Genomic DNA, 21996 nt, shown 5'->3' with positions numbered 1-21996 from the left:
TATGACTTGCTGACAAACTAATTCTAGAGTTTATATGGAGAGGCTAAAGACCCATAATAGCCAACACAGTATTGAAGGAGCAGAGCAAGTTTTTAGGACTGATGCCACCCATCTTCAAACCTTACTGTAAAGCTACAGTTATCAGTACAGTGTAATATTGCCAATACATACATGCATGCATACATACATACAAGTAAATCAATGGAACAGAATAGAGAGCCCAGAAATAGACTCCCATATGGTCAACTGGTCTTTGACAAAGGAGCAAAAGGCAATGCAATGGAAAATAGAAAATCTCCTTAATAAATGGAGCCAAAACAACCTGACATTCAGATGCAAAAAAAAAAAAAAAAAAAGAATCTGGCTATAGACCTTACACTCTTCACAAAAATAAACTCAATATAGATCACAGACTTGAGTGTAAAATGAAAAGCTATTAAACTCCTAGCAAATAAAATAGGAGGAAACCTAGATGACCTTGGGTAGAATGATGCCTTTTTAGATACAACATCAGAAACACAATTTGTGAAAAAAATAACTTACAAGCTGGATTTCATTAAAATGAAAACTTCTGCTCTGTGAAAGACAATGTCAATAGAATCAGAGGAAAAGCCACAAACTGGGAGACAGTGTTTACATGAGAATTATAAACATCTGATAAAGGCATGGTATCCAAAATATACAAAGAAGTGCTAAAATTCAACAATAAGAGACCAAAGGATTTGAAAACTTACATCCACACTAAAGCCTGCACATGAATATTTATAGAAGCTTTACTCTCATAATTGCCAAAATTTGGAAACAACCAATATGTCCTTCAGCAGTTGAATGGATAAATGTTATAAAACAGTTGTCCATTGTCCATCCAGACATTCAGTTCAGTTCAGTCACTCAGTCATGTCCAACTCTTTGCGACCCCATGAACCACAGCATGCCAGGCCTCCCTGTCCATCACCAGTTCCCGGAGTCCACCCAAACCCATGTCCATCGAGTCAATGATGCCATCCAACCATCTCATCCTCTGTCGTCCCCTTCTCCTCCTGCCCTCAATCTTTCCCAGCATCAGGGTCTTTTCAACTGTGTCAGCTCTTCACATCAGGTGGCCAAAGTATTGGAGTTTCAGCTTCAACATCAGTCCTTCCAATGAACACTCAGGACTGATCTCCATTATGATGGACTGGTTGGATCTCCTTGCAGTCTAAGGGACCCTCAAGAGTCTTCCCCAACACCACAGTTCAAAAGCATCAATTCTTCGGCACTCAGCTTTCTTTATAGTCCAAGTCTCACATCCATACATGACCACTGGAAAACCATAGCCTTGACTAGATGGACCTTTGTTGGCAAAGTAATGTCTCTGCTTTTTAATATGCTGTCTAGGTTGGTCATAACTTTCCTTCCAAGGAGTATGCGTCTTTAAATTTCATTGCTGCAATCACCATCTTTATTATGAGCTATCAAGCCATGAAAAGACATGGTGGAACCTTAAATGCATATTAAGTGAAGAAGCCAGTCTTAAAAGGCAGACTGTATAATTGCAACTATATGACATTCTAGACAGGACAAAACTATGGGGAGAGTGAAAAGATCAGTTGTTTCCAGGGCTTTATAGAGGAGAAAGATGAATAGGAAGAGCACAGAGGGCTTTTGGGAAAGTGGGAATTCTCTGTATGATATTATAATGATGGATGTAAGTCATCAAACATTTGTGTAAACTATTAAAATATACAGCAGCTAGAATTAACACTAAGATAAACTCTTGACTTTGAATAATTGTAATATAGATTACATATTATGATATGCTGTCTAATTCTGGATGATGCCTTGAATATTATAAATGTCATGTAGAAAACGTTGTACATTTTGTTATGTTGCTTCAAAAAACATTGAATTCAGCTCGCACTGTCATGCATTTGGTTAAGCTCATGCACACTGGTTAAGCTCACACTGTCATGCATTTGATAAGCAGTACCCTTGGACTGCGAGGAGATCCAACCAGTCCATTCTGAAGGAGATCAACCCTGGGATTTCTTTGGAAGGAATGATGCTAAAGCTGAAACTCCAGTACTTTGGCCACCTCATGCAAAGAGGTGACTCATTGGAAAAGACTCTGATGCTGGGAGGGATTGGGGGCAGGAGGAGAGGGGGACGACTGAGGATGAGATGGCTGGATGGCATCACTGAGTCGATGGACGTGAGTCTGAGTGAACTCTGGGAGTTGGTGATGGACAGAGAGGCCTGGCGTGCTGCAATTCATGGGGTCGCAAAGAGTCAAAGACGACTGAGCAACTGAACTGAACTGAACTGACCTCAGATCAGAGTTTGGTTCTTTAAGCCCTAAATGCAAAGCTGAGTTCATTTGTCCTCTGCATTTATGATTCTGCGATTGACCAGAAACTTGGGCCAGGTTTATAAACAAAATTTGTCTCTCTTCTTTCTAGAGTTCCTGTTTCATTCTCTGGTAATGCTGGTTGCCCCAGGCTCCTTTGCCTGGTTCTTCCAGCTAGAAAGATGGTAGAATTTTTATTGGAGTTTTACCTGCTCAGTACCACTGTTGAGTGACTATAGCTATTGATACATTCAGGTCAAAGACATCGAATAAGGAGAACTTATTCTATGCCAGTCTCTTGTTTCAGTGAACAGTGTCTATAATTCAACTATATAACAATTACAATTATTTCACATTTTTCTAGATCTTGTCAGTATTTGGATTATTATTATATTATTTTTATATTATTTTTCTGTATTCTGTTCTTTGTAAATGTTTTATTAAAGTATAAGCTTAAGTCCATATGAGCCACCACATTGACAACATAAGGAAAAATATGTTTATTATAGTAGATCCAGAAAAAGTCATTAATAAAATTTGATATTCCTTCCTGATTTTTAAAAACTCTTAGAAAACTAGAGAATAGAAGGGAACTTCTTCAATATGATTTTAAAGAGGAAGAATAATAATAAACTCTACAGCATACATCATACTTGATAAAATATTGAAATACATTTCTTTGAAATTGAGAACAAGACAAGGATGAACCCTTTAGCAACTTCTATTTAATATTGTACTAGCAATCCCAGCCAATATAGTCAGGAAAAAGACCATCAGAATTAGAAAGAAAGACTATGCTTATTCTCAAATAATGTTGTATAAGTAAACAGTGTAAAAGACTCAACAAACTATTCAAATTAATATATGAATTTAGTGAAGTAACTAAATAAATAAAAACCAATGTAAGGTATATTTCTATAGGCAAATAGAAATTTTTAAAAACTTAAAGATACTAATTAGAATTGCATCAAAAAACATTAAATACCTTGGACTAAATCTAACAAAAATGTGGACGATCTCTATATTGAACACTACAGCATTTCTAAGAGAAGTTAAATGCAGACTAAATAAAAGGAGAAATATTATATGTTCAAGGCTTATAAAATTAAAGTGTTAAGGTGTTGGTTTTTCCTCAGATCTGTAAATTCGATGACACATCAATCAAAATTGTAAAAGATATTTTTAATGTTAACTGGCAAGCTAATTCTAAAAATCTATATAGAAATGAAGGAGACCAAGAAGAGGCAAGAGAATCTGGTAGAAGAAGAAAAACAGAAGGACTTCTCTTACAAGATATCATGATAAATATAAAGCCATAGGAATTAAGATGGTATGGCATTCAGGACTTTTGTGAAGATGGTCCAAGGAAGATTCCATGCTTCCACTGCAGGGGGCATGGGTTCGATTCCTGGTTGGGGAACTAAGATCCCACATGCCTCATGGTGCCTCAAAAACAAACAAACAAACAAAAAAAGACAGTATGACATTGGCACCAACAGACAAGTAGCTAACTGAATAGATTACAATCCAGAAGTAGAGGCACATGCATATCGTTATTGTTTTATGACAGTGGTAATATTGCAATATAGTAAGGAAAGATGGCCTATTCAAAACTTGGTGTTGGGTCAGTTTGCTGACCATATAAAGAACAAATGAACCTTAAATACAGTCTCACAAGATATACAAAAGTTCATTCCAAAGAGATTATAAATCTAGATATGAAATGATAACAATAAAGCTTCCAATTCATAACAAAATATGTGAGAATACTTCATGACCTTGTGGAAGCCAAAAAATTCTTAAGTTGAGCATGGAAAGCATTAACCATAAAATAAGATTGATCAGTTGGATGATATTAAAATTCAGAATGTTCATCAAAACTCTATATTGAAAGCAAACCTCGAAAAATATTGAACTATATCTCAATAGCAAAGAATTGGTATCTAAAATGCACAGACTGTCCCTACAAATCCAGAAGAAAAGGACCAAAATTAACAGAAAAATAGACCAAAGACTTGGACAGGCACTTCACAAAGGAGAATGTCCAAATGCCAATAAATACATTAAAAGGGTGCTCAACTTAAATAGTTATCCAGGACTAAAAATTAAAAGTACTGTGTGATACCACTGCAAATATACCCGAATGGCTAAAATGAAGCAGATCAATATCTAATGCTGGTGAGATGTTAAATAAGACTTTCACAGTCCTGACAGATGTGAGGGGTGTTGGGGTGTGGGTAGAGAAAGGGCATCAGTTAGGAAGCAACTGAAGAACCTAAGCGGGAGACGATGAATCTTGGACCAGAATAACGGTGGTGAACATGGGGAAGTATGCTGCTGCTGCTGCTAAGTCGCTTCAGTCGTGTCCGACTCTGTGCAACCCCACAGACAGCAGCCCATTGGGCTCTGCCGTCCCTGGGATTCTCCAGGCAAGAACACTGGAGTGGGTTGCCATTTCCTTCTCCAGTGCATGAAAGTGAAAAGTGAAAGTGAAGTTGCTCAGTCGAGTCCAACTCTTAGCGACCCCATGGACTGCAGCCTACCAGGCTCCTCTGTCCATGGGATTTCCAGGCAAGAGTACTGATGTAACTATAATTAGTTGTTGTGACCCACTCTTGTCCACTGGGTCCCTTCAATACCCCAGCTACAGTGCACTTAAAGGAGGGCTCTGTCATGTGAGAGGAACATCAAACAGTACAGGTGGAGCAGGGTAGCTTCTAGTGCTGGGGTTGACTGTGAGTCAGAAACCAACAACAGAGACATCCCCTACATTTAACCAAGCCACTGCCCTGACATCTTGAGTCATTCATGAACATATACTCACAAGGGTCAGGCTTAAGAGGATTCTTTTATATATCATGTATTCTTTTATATATCATGATATCTATCGTATACCTTTTATAGTTATCATGTTCAGTCAACCCCATATCATCATGAGTAAGTAAGAATGAGACCTACTGGGTGGGGAAATGACAAAAACCTGATTGAGCAGAGCAAGCAGACCAGCTTAGGTTAAAAACACCCCCCTAGAGATAAATACAGGGGCCTGGCTGAAGCCCTTGATCCCCACAAAGCACAATAGCTTAGTGATTATTGTAATAAGCCAGCCCTAATGAGTTTTAACCAAACTAATTGATTTTAAATAGATTAACTTTAGTCCTGGTGGATTAAAGATTAAGTAATTTAATCAGAAATTAAATTGCACTTGACCTGGACAAGGTAAGTGAGATTATAAACCCAAAATTCACTTTTATGGAAGAAAAGCATTCTTCAAAATGCAAAGCTGGCACCAATAGCTAGAATGCAAGAAGCCCTAACTAGCAGTCCTGCCCAGGACAATAGTTTAAAAAGACAACTCTTGAAGTACCTTGATATAGACAACCATCATCTAAACACCAAATCAGTTCTTTCTTTAGCTAAACTCTAATAAAAGGGACTCATGAATGGAACACCAACTTAAAAACTCCAGTGGTACTGCCTCTAGTTCCCAGGTGATGCCCAAGGCTCATCCACTAAACCTAGGATTCAAAGAATTTGATGTCCACTGGCTAAAGTATTCCTTGTATTTGTCTGTTAACATCACTTCGCAGCCTCTGAAAAAAATAAGATGGAAGTGGAGGTTTTGAGAGGAGCTGTAAAACCAAATGCCTTATAATATCTCATGGAGAAATAGAGTGAACTGGACGAGGGGTTGGCTTAGGACACCCATCCATGGGACCAGTGGTGTGCTGGAGCCAGTACATGTGGGCTCCCAGGCGCCACCGTGCACATCTCTTCCTGACTGCACATAATGAAGCGAGGTCAGCCATGGTGTACCTATTAACACCAAGAAAAACACAAACACTACAAATCAGAGCTGGAATCGGATAGTCTCTTTCATAGACTGAAATTTATTAAGCTAAAGACCAACACCAGCAGCAATGTCATATTTTGGCTAATACGAAAAATCAAAGGTAAGGCTAGAGTCAGGCAGAATCTATCAAAGTGGATTTCTGAGCATGTAGCCTTGAGAAAAATAGAAATCAACAACAGATGAGTCAAAGACATGGGTTTAGGAACTAGGATCAGGAAAAGAAGGCAAGTAGAAGAAAAACCCACAGAATTTCAGAGATGGTCTGCAGTCATCCTTGGTATATCTGTACAAACTGGCCACATTTAAAAAATGAAGAAGAAATAGCCAATAGGGACTAAGTCATATTAATAGAAATGGCCAAAATCTTTGGACTCTCTTTCCTTACTGGGCAGAAAGTCCACTTCAGCAAGGCCCATTTCTGACCGATTCCTTTCTTCTGGGGCTCTACTAGTAGGTCCCCTCTTTTTCTCCATCAGACTTGTATTGCAAGAAGTAATGCTGTGCCCAGTGAAAAATCTCAAGTTATAACAGGCTTTAATTTATTTTGCTTTCTCAGCCTTTTTTAAGTACTTTGGATAATTACCCTAGAATAAAGTTAATAAAGGAATACAAACAAAAGTCAATATAAACGACAGCATCTTAAGTTAAAAATATCAAAGGAAAATCAATAGAGTTCTTGTCATTTTATCAATGACTTTAATTTTAAATTTTATAATGACTGAATTACTGTGTTTAGGCTATTGATTTCATGTATTACAAAATTATTATAGTAATTCCATGATTAATTAGCTAACCTCACATTTTCTGAGATTTTATTTTTGTAAAAGCTTATGGTTAACATTTAGGCTATATCCAACTTTGGCTAAAAGAATATTTTATTTAAGGGAGGCACTTAGTGGGTATAGGTATCACTTAATATATCTATGAGAGAAACACACAGAAGAAATACAGTGCAAGTCCAGTGACTTACAGGGTAAGTGAAAGGGGTAATTATGCAGCCCACACATAATGTGGAACAGTAGATGGTAGATCCATAATGATGGAGTTAGCAGTAAGGTTTCAAACCCAGCTAAAATAACCAAGAAAATATTTGAGAAACAGATATTTTATATGCCTGCCAAACCACACACTGTAGATAGATAGATGGATAGATACACAGTCTGCTTAGTTAAGTTGCCTCAATTCAGTGGTGTGATACCATAATCATTTGTTAATTTCTTCCAGCCTCTGCATTCAGCCATGCTCAACTATCTCTTAAAGATGTCTTAGGCATATGCTGTAACTTTCTGATCATTTTTAGTTGTGAATAATCCAATCAAGTCTAGTTTCATGCTCAGTTTAAATCTCTTTTACTCCTATCCACCATAGACCAGGATTGTGGTTTGAGGGTCTGGGACTGAAAGGAGACATACTCTGTTCTTTTCTCCCTTCCCCTCATTCCAACACCTTCAAGAGAAATGAAATCATGGTAGATGTCTGGGGATCCCCTCATCTTTTCCTACAGGGATAATGGCTCAATTGTTGGGAACTATGATTGGGAAAGGGGGAGATGGAGATTTTCTCAACTTATGGGCTGCTAGATGGTAGAGAGAAGAGTAGGGGTTCTGGCCTCAGCTGTTAGCCCATCTCTATAGGTGTGGATCACTTAGTGACCTAACATTTTCTATGAGCACAGGAATGCCAAATCTGAGGTCACATAGCATCCTGACAGTTCACTTCAGTCACTCAGGCATGTCCGACTCTCTGCAACCCCATGAACCACAGCATGCCAGGCCTCCCTGTCCATCACCAACTCCCGGAGTCTACCCAAACCCATGTCCATTGAGTCAGTGATACCATCCAACAATGGTCCTCTGCTGTCCCCTTCTCCTCCTGCCCTCAATCTTTCCCAGCATCAGGGTCTTTTCAACTGTGTCAGCTCTTCGCATCAGGTGGCCAAAGTATTGGAGTTTCAGCTTCAACATCAGTCCTTCCAATGAACACCTAGGACTGATCTCCTTTAGGATGGACTTGTTGGATCTCCTTGCAGTCCAAGGGAATCTCAAGAGTTTTATCCAACACCACAGTTCAAAAGCATCAATTCTTCGGCACTCAGCTTTCTTTATAGTCCAACTTTCACATCCATTCATGACCACTGGAAAAACCATAGCCTTGACTAGACAGACCTTTGTTGACAAAGTAATGTCTCTGCTTTTCAATATGTTGTCTAGGTTGGTCATAACCTTCCTTCCAAGGAGCAAGCGTCTTTTAATTTCATGGCTGCAGTCATCATCTGCAGTGATTTTGGAGCCCAAAAAAATAAAGTCAGCCACTGTTTCCACCGTTTCCCCATCTATTTCCCATGAAGTGATGGGACCTGATGCCATGGATCTTCGTTTTCTGAATGTTGAGCTTTAAGCCAACTTTTTCACTCTCCTCTTTCACTTTCATCAAGAGGCTTTTTCACTTTCTGCCATAAGGGTGGTGTCATCTACTTATCTGAGGTTATTGATACTTCTCACAGCAATCTTGATTTCAGCTTGTGCTTCTTCCAGTCCAGTGTTTCTCATGATGTACTCTGCATATAAGTTTGCCAGGGTCCAGCCCCGGTGGATCCAGGGAATTCGAAGGGTGGACGGCGTCGGCGTGGAAAGACTTGTTTATTTATTAATGTAAGATTAGATTAAGAAACTATAGCGTAGTAAGAAGATTAAGTGGAGGAAGAGGGCTGAATAGCTTGGTTTACGCGGAAGGCCAATAAAATTCCAGACAAGGAATTTGCACCATCTACGTTGGGCCACCGGCGCCCACTTGAATATCTAAGGGTGCCTCGCCTTAAGCTCCCTTTCGTGCGGGTCTTAACAGCCAGGGCAAGTAAGTAGACCTGGCGAGCCTCCGCACCCCAGGTGGAGATTCAGCCTGAAGTTAAAGTAAAGAGCAGAGAGAAGGAAAGGGAGAGAAGAAGAAAGAGAGAGAAAGACATGGGGGGAGCCAGAGCCCCAAGAAACCAGGCCGGGAGACTAGTTCGAGAAACTGGTCCGAGAAACTGGCCTGAGAAGCTGGCCCCCTCCTTTATTGTTCAGAAGGCCTTTTATACTTTTGATTAAACACAGAGATCAATGGGTAACACAAAATTATGTAGTGTTCGCAGCTCAGACTCTTTCTATACATCATTTTGTATACAAAAGGTCTCAGGTGATTTACATTATCTTCTGGCCAAGAGGCTTGTTAACACTTTTTGGCTCTCTTCCTTAATGAATGTTAATTTTGTTTCCCCTGAAGTGTTTTTCTTTAATCTACATCTCCTTAAAGCATTAAAGTTACATCTCTATAGAACAAAGGTGCAGTGGGATATAACAAAGAAGGTACTTAACTCAAAGATCTAATGTTGCTAATACAAGGTCTACTACTTGTTTTTCTAACTATATCTACAAATAAAGGATGTGAAAATTTGGCAGCAAATATTGACTCAACAAATGAAACCTTTAATCAGTCCTATTCTAAAGATTTTGACTCCTCGGAAGCCCCTACATTCCTAGGATGTTTTAAGCTTCCTGTGCCTCCTGCAGTCAGGAGGCCTCAAACATTCACACGCGCAGCTGTAAGAGTCCTGGAGGCAGGCTAGAAAGCCATCAGAGGGTTTTTTGGATTGAAACACTCTTTCAAATGCAGAAGACTAAAGCCCTGAATTGACTTTTTCCAGAAAATGTCAGAAGAGTAGAAAAGCAGAGCACAAAAGCCGGCAGATTTTTGTTGGGGTACATGCTTAGGAATTTCCAGAGGGGTCCCTGAAGTCTGAGCACGCCTTGCGTATGTCAGCTTCCTTCCTCATGACCTTGTCACGGGCGGGATTCCTCACACTGGCTTCCGGCATAAGTTAAATAAGCAAGGTGACAATATACAGCCTTGACGTACTCCTTATCCTATTTGGAACCAGTCTGTTGTCCCATGTCCAGTTCTAACTGTTGCTTCCTGACCTGCATATAGGTTTCTCAAGAGGCAGGTCAGGTGCTCTGGTGTTCCCATCTCTTGAAGAATTTTCCACAGTTTATTGTTTTCCACACAGTCAAAGGCTTTGGCATAGTCAATAAAGCAGAAATAGATGTTTTTCTGGAACTCTCTTGCTTTTTCCATGATCCATTGGATGTAGGCAATTTGATCTCTGGTTCCTCTACCTTTTCTAAAACCAGCTTGAACATCTGGAAGTTCACAGTTCATGTACTGCTGAAGGCTGGCTTGGAGAATTTTAAGCATTACTTTGCTAGAGATGAGTGCAATTGTGTGGTAGTTTGAGCATTCTTTGGCATTGCCTTTCTTTGGGATTGGAATGAAAACTGACCTTTTCCAGTCCTGTAGCCACTGCTGAGTTTTCCAAATGTGCTGGCATATTGAGTGCAGCACTTTCAGAGCATCATCTTTCAGGATTTGAAATAGCTCAACTCGAATTGTATCACCTCCACTAGCTTTGTTCATAGTGATGCTTCCTAAGGCCAACTTGACTTCACGTAGCATCCTGTATACTCTTTCAAATATTTTTTTTACCTTTTTTTCAGTTGAGAATGCTTAAGTTTTATTCTCTTAGAAAGTTTCAGTTATACAAAAGTATTGCTAACTATGTGCATCATATTCTACATTAGATTATAAGATTTAGTTATAACTAAAAGTTTGTACCCCAGCAGCCTCTCCCAACTTCCCCTCTCTCTCTCAGACCCTGGAAACTACCATTCAACTCTCTATGAGTTCAACTCTTGTTTTTTTAATTCCACATATGTCATGCGCCATTTGTTTTTGGCTCGTTTCCATGTTGTTGCAAATGGCAGGAGTTCCTTCTATTTTATGGCTGTATAATATTCTGCTGTATGCACACACACATGTATATATCATCTCCTTTGTCTATTTGTCAATGGACACTTAGGTTGTTTCCATACATTGGCTATTATGAATAATGCTTCAGTGAACATGGTAATTTAGATATCTCTTTGAGTTATTTATTTTCCTTTGGATATATACCCAGAAATAGGATTGTTGAATCATATGAAAGTCCCACTTTTAGTTTCTTAAGGAACCTGTATGCTGTTTTCCACAGTGCTTGTACCAGTTTATATACTCACCAACAGTGTACAAGGATTACATTTTCTCCATGTCCTTACCAACATTTGTTATTGCTTATCTTTTAATAGTAGACATCTTAACAGGCACAAGGTGATATCTACTTGTGCCTTTGCATTTCGTGATGATTAGTGATGTAGAATACCTTTTCATGCCCCTGTTAGTCATTTGTATGCCTTTGGAAAAATGTCTATTCGGGCCCTTTGGTCATTGTTTAATTGGTTGGATTTTTGTTTTTGAGGTTTATGAGTTCTTTATATATTTTGTATATTAACCCAAAGGAAGAAGTAAAAGATCACAAATTTATAAAAGCAGCCTTTATGATTGAAAGCAATTAGATTTCCTGCAGATACAAGGCTCACTCCCCAGCAGGATTCTGGTACATCTTTCCCAGAATAGAGTCAGGCTGCACACTGCCTGGAGGCAGGTCTCCTATACCCAGAATCCAGGAGCATCAGCTCTTAATATGAAACCCTGTTGCTAGTGAGAGAGAAAAAAACATTGCTCTTGATTCAGTGATTGCTCTGCTAGTGAAGTTGTTTTTCCGTCTTTTGTTGACTTTAGGAAACACTATTTTTAAGTTCATTTTTTAAACTCAATGAATAGTGGTGCCTGAACTGAAAGTCATATAGCATCAGTTCAGTTCAGTTCAGTTCAGTCGCTCAGTCATGTACGAATCTTTGTGACCCCATGAATCGCAGCACGCCAGGCCTCCCTGTCCATCACCAACTCCCGGAGTTCACTCAGACTCACGTCCATCGAGTCAGTGATGCCATCCAGCCATCTCATCCTCTGTCGTCCCCTTCTCCTCCTGCCCCCAATCCCTCCCAGCATCAGAGTCTTTTCCAGTGAGTCAACTCTTCACATGAAGTGGCCAAAGTATTGGAGTTTCAGCTTTAGCATCATTCCTTCCAAAGAAATTCCAGGGCTGATCTCCTTTAGGATGGACTGGTTGGATCTCCTTGTAGTCCAAGGGACTCTCAAGAGTCTTCTCCAACACCACAGTTCAAAAGCATCAATTCTTCGGCGCTCAGCCTTCTTCACAGTCCAACTCTCACATCCATACATGACCACAGGAAAAACCATAGCCTTGACCAAACGGACCTTAGTCAGCAAAGTAATGTCTCTGCTTTTGAATATGCTACCTAGGTTGGTCATAACTTTTCTTCCAAGGAGTAAGCGTCTTTTAATTTCATGGCTGCAGTCATCATCTGCAGTGATTTTGGAGCCCCCAAAATAAAGTCTGACACTGTTTCCACTGTTTCCCCATCTATTTCCCATGAAGTGATGGGACTAGATGCCATGGTCTTCGTTTTCTGAATGTTGAGCTTTAAGCCAACTTTTTCACTCTCCCCTTTCACTTTCATCGAGGCTTTTTAGTTCCTCTTCACTTTCTGCCATAAGGGTGGTGTCATCTACTTATCTGAGGTTATTGATATTTCTCCCGGCAATCTTGATTCCAGCTTGTGCTTCATCCAGTCCAGCGTTTCTCATGATGTACTCTGCATATAAGTTAAATAAGCAGGGTGACAATATACAGCCTTGATGTACTCCTTTTCCTATTTGGAACCAGTCTGTTGTTCCATGTCCAGTTCTAACTGTTGCTTCCTGATCTGCATACAGATTTCTCAAGAGGCAGGTCAGTTGCTCTGGTATTCCCATCTCTTGAAGAATTTTCCACAGTTTGTTGTGATCCACACAGTCAAAGGCTTTGGCATAGTCAATAAAGCAGAAATAGATGTTTTCTGGAACTCTCTTGCTTTTTCCATGATCCAGCGGATGTTGGCCATTTGATCTCTGGTTCCTCTGCCTTTTCTAAAACCACTTGAACATCATATAGCATGCATAGTTCTAAAGAAGAGTAGCTGCAGTTTGCATGCTCCATTTACTCCATTCATGCTTTCCTTCTCCTTTGAAAACTTTTGCACGGGAAATACCAAGCCTAGTCCATTTAACTTTCATTAGTAATGAATAATAGTGTTGACTGAATGGCACCAGGCAGCCTCTTGTGAATGGAGTTGGTATTTTATTTTCCCCTTACATCTACAAGAGAAGAGAGGCAAAATTAGATGCCCCTTTCACTGCATATCATAACCCATTTCACACAACAATTAGGACCATTCCTCCCCCGCATCACCAGGCATCCAATCATGGCTTCAAGTTATTATTCCTGCCCTACTCCTCAGCACCCTCCTACCTCTTCAAATGTAACATGACCCAAAATAAGTTAGCCATTGCTACCGCTTTTCAATTCTCAACCTTTCCCAAATTCCGTAAGTTTGTAAGTGGACATAAATGAATCAACTGTACTTCTGCTCTCTCAGACTGGGGTCTTCTTTTCTCATGAAGTGAAGTGAAGTGAAGTCACTCAGTTGTGTCCAACTCTTTGCGACCCCGTGGACTATAGCCCCTCCAGGCTCCTCTGTCGATGGGATTCTCCAGGTAAGAATACTGGAGTGGGTTGCCATTTCCTTCTGCAGGGGATCTTCCCAACCCAGGGATCAAACCTGGTCTCCTACATTGCATGCAGACGCTTTATCCTCTGAGATGTGTAAGTGAAAATACTTTCCAAGTCATGCTGAATATGTCTCTGAAATTTCTCACAACTATTTCTTCCTTTTTGATTATGATATCCTTTCTCACACTGATGTGAGACGTTGCGTGGTTACATCAAGGCAATAATGGGTCCCTTTTGTTACTCGGCTACAATCAGTCCTTTTCTATCTATGGCACCATCTTCCCTTTCTACCCAAGACTAGCCATTGTCCTGAATGATCAGTTTCCACATGAATGATCTATCAGACATCCTATTTCCTCCACCTCCTCAATCTCATTGACCTTATTTCCATCCCAGTCATCCATTCCAGTGCTTATACAAAAGGTCATGTGAAAACATCACAAGCCTCCAGGTCTCTCTTTACAATCTAATATCCTTCCATAACCAACGCCTATTTCTATCACTCTGTGCCTTCATTGCTTTGGGACATTCAGTCACTCAGCCCCTCTCTTCCAGCTATTAATCCTCCCACATGCCATCAATCTTGCAAATCCAGTCTTGGAAACTTATGGCCTCTTTCTTTCCCACATGCCATAGCTCTCACTGACATTTAGCCTGTCCACATACGTGCTGTCTTTTCCTCCTTTCCTGCCAGGACTCCTCCTCATTTCTCAGTTGTCTTACCTGATCTGTCTGCCTTCTGGCCTGACCATTTATGAAATAAGGAAGTAAATTTGAAAAAAGTCCAAAAATTAGAGAATCAGAAGAAGGAGATGCTAGAGGACAGGGCAGGTAGAGTCTGGATATAAAGAGAGAAGGATGCAGTTTCATCTAACAGGATATGGACCTTTTTTTCCCAGTCTACAGTTGAAGAAGCTAAGGTTCAGTGAGGCCATGCATAAAACAGTCAAGAACTGAGATGTGCAGATGTAGAAAAAAAGCCAAGTCCCCTCACTCCACAAGTTCTTTAAGGGCTCAAAGAAGGAGTCAGGTCAGCAGCCAGACAGGAGACATCACCCTGGCCTCAGGCTCATGGGCACAAGTAGTTTGCTCAGGAATAGACAGGTTTTTACACTTTTAGAGGTGCTCACTGGTTCTTAAAAGAACCTGGCCTGTTTGTGTGTGTGTGTGTTAGTGACTCAATCGTGTTCAACTCTTTGTGACCCCACGAACTGTAGCCCACCGGGCTTCTTTGTCCATGGAATTCTCCAGGCAAGAATACTGGAGTGGATTGCTATTCCCTTCTCCAGAGGATCTTTAGTGGTTAAAGGGAACAATCAAGAATGACCATTTATGGGGGAAGGGGAAGGCAGTTTTGCTGCATTAGTGTAGGTCAGAAGCAGGATTCTCTAAAAACTCTGCAGCCATTTATTTACAGACATTCTAAACAGTTATATTTAATTTTTTAATCAGTTAATACACTAAAAATATAAAGTGACCTGTATAATGTTCTGTAATAACCCATATGGGGAAAGAATCTGAAAAAAGAATGGATATGTGTATAACTGATTCACTTTTGCTGGACACTTGAAACTAACACAACATTGCATCTTAACTATACTCCAATAACAATTTAAAATAAAGACTTAACCTAGCTGACAGTTTATATAGACTCCAGTAAACCCTGGCATGGAAGTAAGGGCATGGTGGGGAAGGTCTGATGCCACTGATGAAGGGGTGGATATGTGAAGAGAGGCTGAGAAGGAAGACTTTGTAAAGGGAGGAAAGAACTCAGGATTTGCTGCCAAGTTTCAGAGTATGTCTTGGTAAGCTGACTTCCATGTCCCATGTAGGCTACTAGAGCCAGAAATACTCTTGTTTTTATTTTTTTTTTTAATTTTTATTTTATTTATTTATTTTTTTTAATTTTAAAATCTTTAATTCTTACATGCTACTTCTCATTATAAAAATAATTCATGCTCATCAGAGAAAAAATGGTGGGGGGACAAAATCTTACTCAGTAAAGCAACTGCTATTAAAATTTGTTGTGATTCTTTCCAGTCTTTTTTCTATTCATTTCACTCACATTATTGTGATCATGAGTTATATATTTCCTGCTTTTGTCACTTAGCATTGGAAAACAAACATTTTCTATCTTGTCATTTAACGTGGTATAATTGTAATTGCATATTTAGTATAATCATATATTATTGTGATTTAGAAAATTATAAACTATTCTATCATCTACATCTACTGCAGTACACTTGAGTCTATGGTCAAGCATTAGGAGATCCATTATAGTACACTTCAGAATAGAATTACTGGGCAGAAGATATGGAAGCTTTGGGACATAAGATAGTTGGGCGCTGGGATGCTCTTGCAGTCAGGCCTGCTTGGAGGAGAATCCAATTCCTGAGTTTCATCCTCAGGCTTAGCGTGTCTGTAAGTCCAGTTTTCTCAGTGCCATAAATGATTGATTCTTGGGAATTACATAGATGTTTTGGTACTTTTTTTAGTTAATTTTTAAAAATTTTATTGGAGTATAGTTGATTTACAATGTTGTGTTAGTTTCAGGTATTCATTCTTTTTTTATATTCTTTTCTCATATTGAGTAGAATTCCCACAGGTCCTTGTTGGTTATCTATCTTTTTGGGGGGTCCATGCTGCATGTGGGATCTTAGTTCCATGACCAGGGATTGAACCTGGAGCCCACAGAAATGAAAGTACCAAGTCCTTTCCACTGGACAACCAGGGAATTCCCTGGTTATCTGTCTTATGTATAGTAGTGTGTGTATGTTCATTCCAAGCTCCTGATACTTCCCTCCCTCCCCCATACATTTCCTATATGGTAACTATAAGTTTGTTTTTGATATCTGTAAGTCTGTTTCAGAATAGACTTATTTTGTAAATAAGTTCATTTGTATCAATTAAAAAAAATTAGATTCCACATATGAGTGATATCATATGAATTATATAGATGTTAACTAAAACTAATTTGTAATGGAAATTAGAAGCACCACATGGTGGGCATGGAAGTCATTATTGCTGTTTGCCAAATATTTTTGTTCTGTATCTCCCAGACACTTGGTAACATCACACCTCCTGTTCTCTGTGGGTGGCTGGGGTGTGTGTCTAGCTGTGATGAAGACTTGGATTTGAAAGTGAGCACTTATTTGCAAGAGAAAGACCCTCCGGAGTTCTCTTTCCTTCTGTTACCATGGCTGGCAATGTTTGAGAGCATGTCCACTCCATCAGCCTAGCTCCCTGAGTGACTAATGAGCAGTTTCCTTTGCCAGCCACAGAGCCAGTGTGAGCCAAGAACAAGCTTTGCTGCTGTAAGTCACTGAGACTTGGAATTTGGTCATTACTGCACTGTGCCTCAGCCCATCCTGACTGATATTAACATTGGCATACCTGATATACTAATATTTAACCTCTGAAATTAAAAATGAACTAAATTAAAAAAGATTGCTGTTAGGAATTAATCAGAATGGAAGAAAATAATTATATTTCAGCTGTTTCACAACCGTTGATCAAGGATACTGTAATGTGTCTTCAAGACCTTCCCACCCCAGATAGTGTGAACTGGGCAATGAAAGCATTTACCTCTTTCTCCTTTTCTACATTTTCTGGCCAAGACATCCATCTTCTGATGATCACAGTCTTCCTTCAATTGTTGCTGCTCTTGTTTTAAAAAGTCCTACAGTATGCTGAATAAAAAATGAATAGTGTAGAATAGAATGAAAAAGATCTGCTTTCTCCCACTCTCCCGTCCCCAGGAGGCCACATACCCTCAAGGCATTTTCTTTGCAATTCAAAGTACAAATGGGTTCCCACTCTTCACATTTTTATTCACATCTTGCCTTTTTCTACTTAATATGTCACATGTTATTTCATGTCAGAGCATATTTATTTACCTATTGCTTTTTAATGCCAGCAAAGTTCTGTATTTCAAAGATTTACGGTCCTTCATTTAGCTGGCTTCCTATTGCTAGATACTTTTTACATTTTTCCAGCCTTTTATGATGGTTAATAATGCTCATTGAACGTCCTTATAAAAAACATAATTTTGAACACACATGCAAATTAATCCAGAAGGAAAAGTCCTAGAAGTATAATTCTGGGTTAAAGGGAATTTGTAATTTAAATGCCAATAAATATTACCACAAATTGCAGAACAATTATACCAAATAAATTTTCACACTGTTAAGAAAGTTATAGGAACCACAACAGATTTCCCAATGTGGGGATCTAGCAAAGGGACTGGGAACCCCCAGGGACTTTGACTTCAGAGGCCAGTGGGATTTGATTACAGAACTTCCACAGGACTGGGGAAACAGACTCTTGGAGGGCACAAACAAAACCTTGTGTGCACCAAGACCCAGGGGAAAGGAGCAGTGACCCCACAAGAGATTGACCCAGACTTACCTGTGAGTATCCAGGAGTCTCTAGCAGAGGTGTGGGTCAGTGGTGGCCTGCTACAGGGTCAGGCGCCCTGAGTGCAGCAGTGCGTGAAGGCTACCTTTTGAAGGAGGTTGCCATTATCTTTATTACCTCCACCATAGTTTGGTCTCAGGTCAAACAACAGGGAGGGAACATAGCCCTGCCCATCGACAGAAAATTGGACTAGAGATTTACTGAGCATTTTCCCGTCCATCAGAACAAGACCCAGGTTCCCCCACAGTCAGTTTCTCCATCCAGGAAGCTTCCATAAGCCTCTTATCCTTATCCATCAGAGGGCAGACAGAATGAAAACCACAGTCACAGAAAACTAGTCAAACTGATAACAGGGACCCATGAAACATGCCACATAGGGCCACCCAAGACGGATGGGTCATGGTGGAGAGTTCTGACAAAATGTGGTCCACAGGAGAAGACAATGGCAGACTACTTCTGTATTCTTGCCTTGAGAACCCAATAAACAGTATGAAAAGGCAAAAAGATATGAAACTGAAAGATGAACTCCTGGCCCAGGTTGGTAGGTGCCCAATATGCTATGGGAGAAGAGTGGAGAAATAACACCAGAAAGAATGAATAGACAGAGCCAAAGCAAAAACAGTGCCCAGCTGTGGATGTGACTAGTGATGAAAGTAAAGTCCAATACTGTAAAGAACAATATTACATAGGAACCTGGAATGTTAGGCCCATGAATCAAGGTAATTTGGAAGCGGTCAACCAAGAGATGGCAAGAGTGAACACTGACATTTTAGGAATCATGAACCAAAATGGACTGGAATGGGCAAATTTAACTCAAGATGACCATTATATCTACTACTCTGGACAAGAATCCTTTAAGAGAAATGGAGTAGCCCTCATAATCAACAAAAGAGTCCAAAATGCAATACTTGGGTGCAATCTCAAAAATTACAGAATGATCTCTGTTCGTTTCCAAGGCAAACCATTCAAAATCACAGTAATCGAAGTCTCTGCCCTAACCAGTAGTGCTGAAGAAGCTGAATAGTTCTATGAAGACCTACCAGACCTTCTAGAACTAACACCCAAGAAAAGGTGTCCTTTTCATCATAGGGGACTGGAATGCAAAAGTAGGGAGTTAAGAGATACCTGGAGTAACAGGCAAATTTGGCCTTGGAGAACAAAATGAAGCAGGGCAAAGCCTAAGAGTTTTGCCAAGAGAACGTACTTGTCATAGCAAACACCCTCTTCCAACAACACGAGAAGACTCTACATGTGGACCTCACCAGATGGTCAATACCAAAATCAGATTGATTATATTCTTTGCAGCCAAAGATGAAGAAGCTCTATACAGTCAGCAAAATTAAGACCAGGAGCTGACTGTGGCTCAGATCATGAACTCCTTATTGCAAAAGTCAGACTTAAATTGAAGAAAGTAGGGAAAACCACTAGACCATTCAGGTGTTACCTAAATCAAATCCCTTACAATTATACAGTGAAAGTGACAAATAGATTCAAGGAATCAGATCTGATAGACAGTGCCTGAAGGACTATGGACGGAGGTTCATGACATGATACAGGAGGCAGTAATCAAGAACATCCCCAAGAAAAGGAAATGTAAAAAAAGCAAAATGGTTTCCTGAGAAGGTCTTACAAATAACTGAGAAAAGAAGAGAAGCTGAAGACAAAGGAGAAAAGGAAAGATAAAGCCATCTGAATGCAGAGTTCAGAAGAATCACACAGAGACATAAAAAAGCCTTCCTCAGTGATCAATGCTAAGAAATAAAGGAAAACAATAGAATGGGAAAGACTAAAGATCTCTTCAAGAAAATTAGAGATACCAAGGGAATATTTCATGCAAAGATGGGTACAATAAAGGACAGAGATGGTATGGACCTAACAGAAGCAGAAGATATTAAGAAGAGGTGGCAAGAATACACAGAGGAACTATACAAAAAAGATCTTCATGACCCAGATAACCACAATGGTGTGATCACTCATCCAGAGCCAGACATCCTGGAATGCAAAGTCAAGTGGGCCTTAGGAAGCATCACTACAAACAAAGCTAGTGGAGGTGATGGAATTCCAGCTAAACTACTCCAAATCCTAAAAGATGATGCTATGAAAGTGCTGCACTCAATATGCCAGCACATTTGGAAAACTCAGCAGTGACCACAGGACTGGAAAAGGTCAGTTTTCATTCCAATCCCAAAGAAAGGCAATGCCAAAGAATGCTCAAACTACCACACAATTGCAGTAATCTCACACGCTAACAAACTAATGCCCAAAATTCTGCCATCCAGGCTTCAACAGTATATGAACCATGAACTTCCCAATGTTCAAGCTGGATTTAGAAAAGGCAGAGGAACCTTTTGTCAGAGATAAAATTGCCAACATCTGTTGGATCATTGAAAAAGCAAGAGAATTCTAGAAAAATGTCTACTTCTGCTTTATTGACTACGCCTAAGCCTTTGACTGTGTGGATCACAACAGACTGTGGAAGATTCTTAAAGAGATGAGAATACCAGACCACCTTACCTGCCTCCTGAGAAATCCATGTATAGGTCAAGAAGCAACAGTTAGAACTGATCATGGAACGACAGACTGGTTTCAAATTGGAACAGGAGTACGTCAAGGCTGTATATTGTCACCCTGCTTATTTAACTTATATGCAGAGTACATCATGCAAAATGCTGAGCTGGATGAAGCACAAGCTGAAATCAAGATTGCCAGGAGAAATATCAATAACCTCAGATATGTAGATGATACCACCCTACAGCAGAAAGTGAAGAAGAACTAAAGAGCCTCTTGATGAAAGTGAAAGAGGTAAGTGAAAAAGTTGACTTAAAACTCAACATTCAGAAAACTAAGATTATGGCATCCAGTTCAATCACTTCATGGCAGATACATGGGGAAACAATGGGAACAGTGGTAGACTTTATTTTGGGGGCTCCAAAATCACTGCAGATGGTGACTGCAGTCATGAAATTAAAAGACGCCTGCTCCTTGGAAGAAAAGCTATAACCAGCCTAAACAATGTATTAAAAAAGCAGAGACATTACTTTGCCAATAAAGGTCTGTCTAGATTGGAGAAGGAAATGGCAACCCACTCCAGTGTTCTTGCCTGGAGAATCCCAGGGACAGAGGAGCCTGTTGGGCTGCCGTCTGTGGGGTAGCACAGAGTCAGACACGACTGACGCAACTTAGCAGCAGCAGCAGTCAAAGCTATGGTTTTTCCAGTAGTCATGTATGGATGTGAAAGTTGGACCATAAAGAAAGCTGAGCACTGAACTGTGGTTGATAGAGTATCAAAATTGATACTTTTGAACTGTGGTGTTGGAGACGACTCACAAGAGTCCCTTGGACTGCAAGGAGATCCAACCAGTCTATCCTAAATGAAATCAATCTTGAATATTCATTGGAAGGACTGACGCTAAAGCTGAAACTCCAACACTTTGACCACCTGATGTGAATAACTAACTCATTGGGAAAGAGCCTGATGCTTGGAAAGATTGAAGGCAGGAGGAGAAGGGGACAACAGAGGATGAGATGGTTGGCTGGCATGAGCAACTTGATGGACATAAGTTCAAGCAAGCTTCAGGAGTTGGTGATGGACAGGGAAGCCTGGCATGCTGAAATCCATGGTGTCACAAAGAGTTAGACACAACTGAGCAACTGAACTGAACTGAAATATTACCAATTCCCTTACCAAGGGTCGAATCAATGTGCATTTCCATCAATACAGAGTGAGAGTTCTTATCTCTTCCCACTGACCAGAAGGCACTGTATGATCAAACTTTAAAAAATCTCTGCCATTATAATCATGAAAAAAAAATGTTGTGGTGTTGATTCCAAGTACATTTCCCTAACTGTGAGTTT

General features: G+C 39.9%; 1 protein-coding gene across 3 annotated transcripts in view; it reads left to right on the top strand.

Moving 5' to 3' along the window:
* The window catches only part of HECW1 (HECT, C2 and WW domain containing E3 ubiquitin protein ligase 1), a 492408-nt gene that overhangs the window by 337693 nt on the left and 132719 nt on the right, over nucleotides 1-21996 (top strand). The gene's annotated exons all lie outside the window — the stretch shown is intronic.

This window comes from Ovis aries, chromosome 4 (assembly GCF_016772045.2).
Source record: "Ovis aries strain OAR_USU_Benz2616 breed Rambouillet chromosome 4, ARS-UI_Ramb_v3.0, whole genome shotgun sequence".
NCBI lineage: Eukaryota > Metazoa > Chordata > Mammalia > Artiodactyla > Bovidae > Ovis > Ovis aries.
The sequence above is the reverse complement of the archived record's forward strand: the minus strand, read 5'-3'. Positions and strand labels throughout refer to the sequence as shown.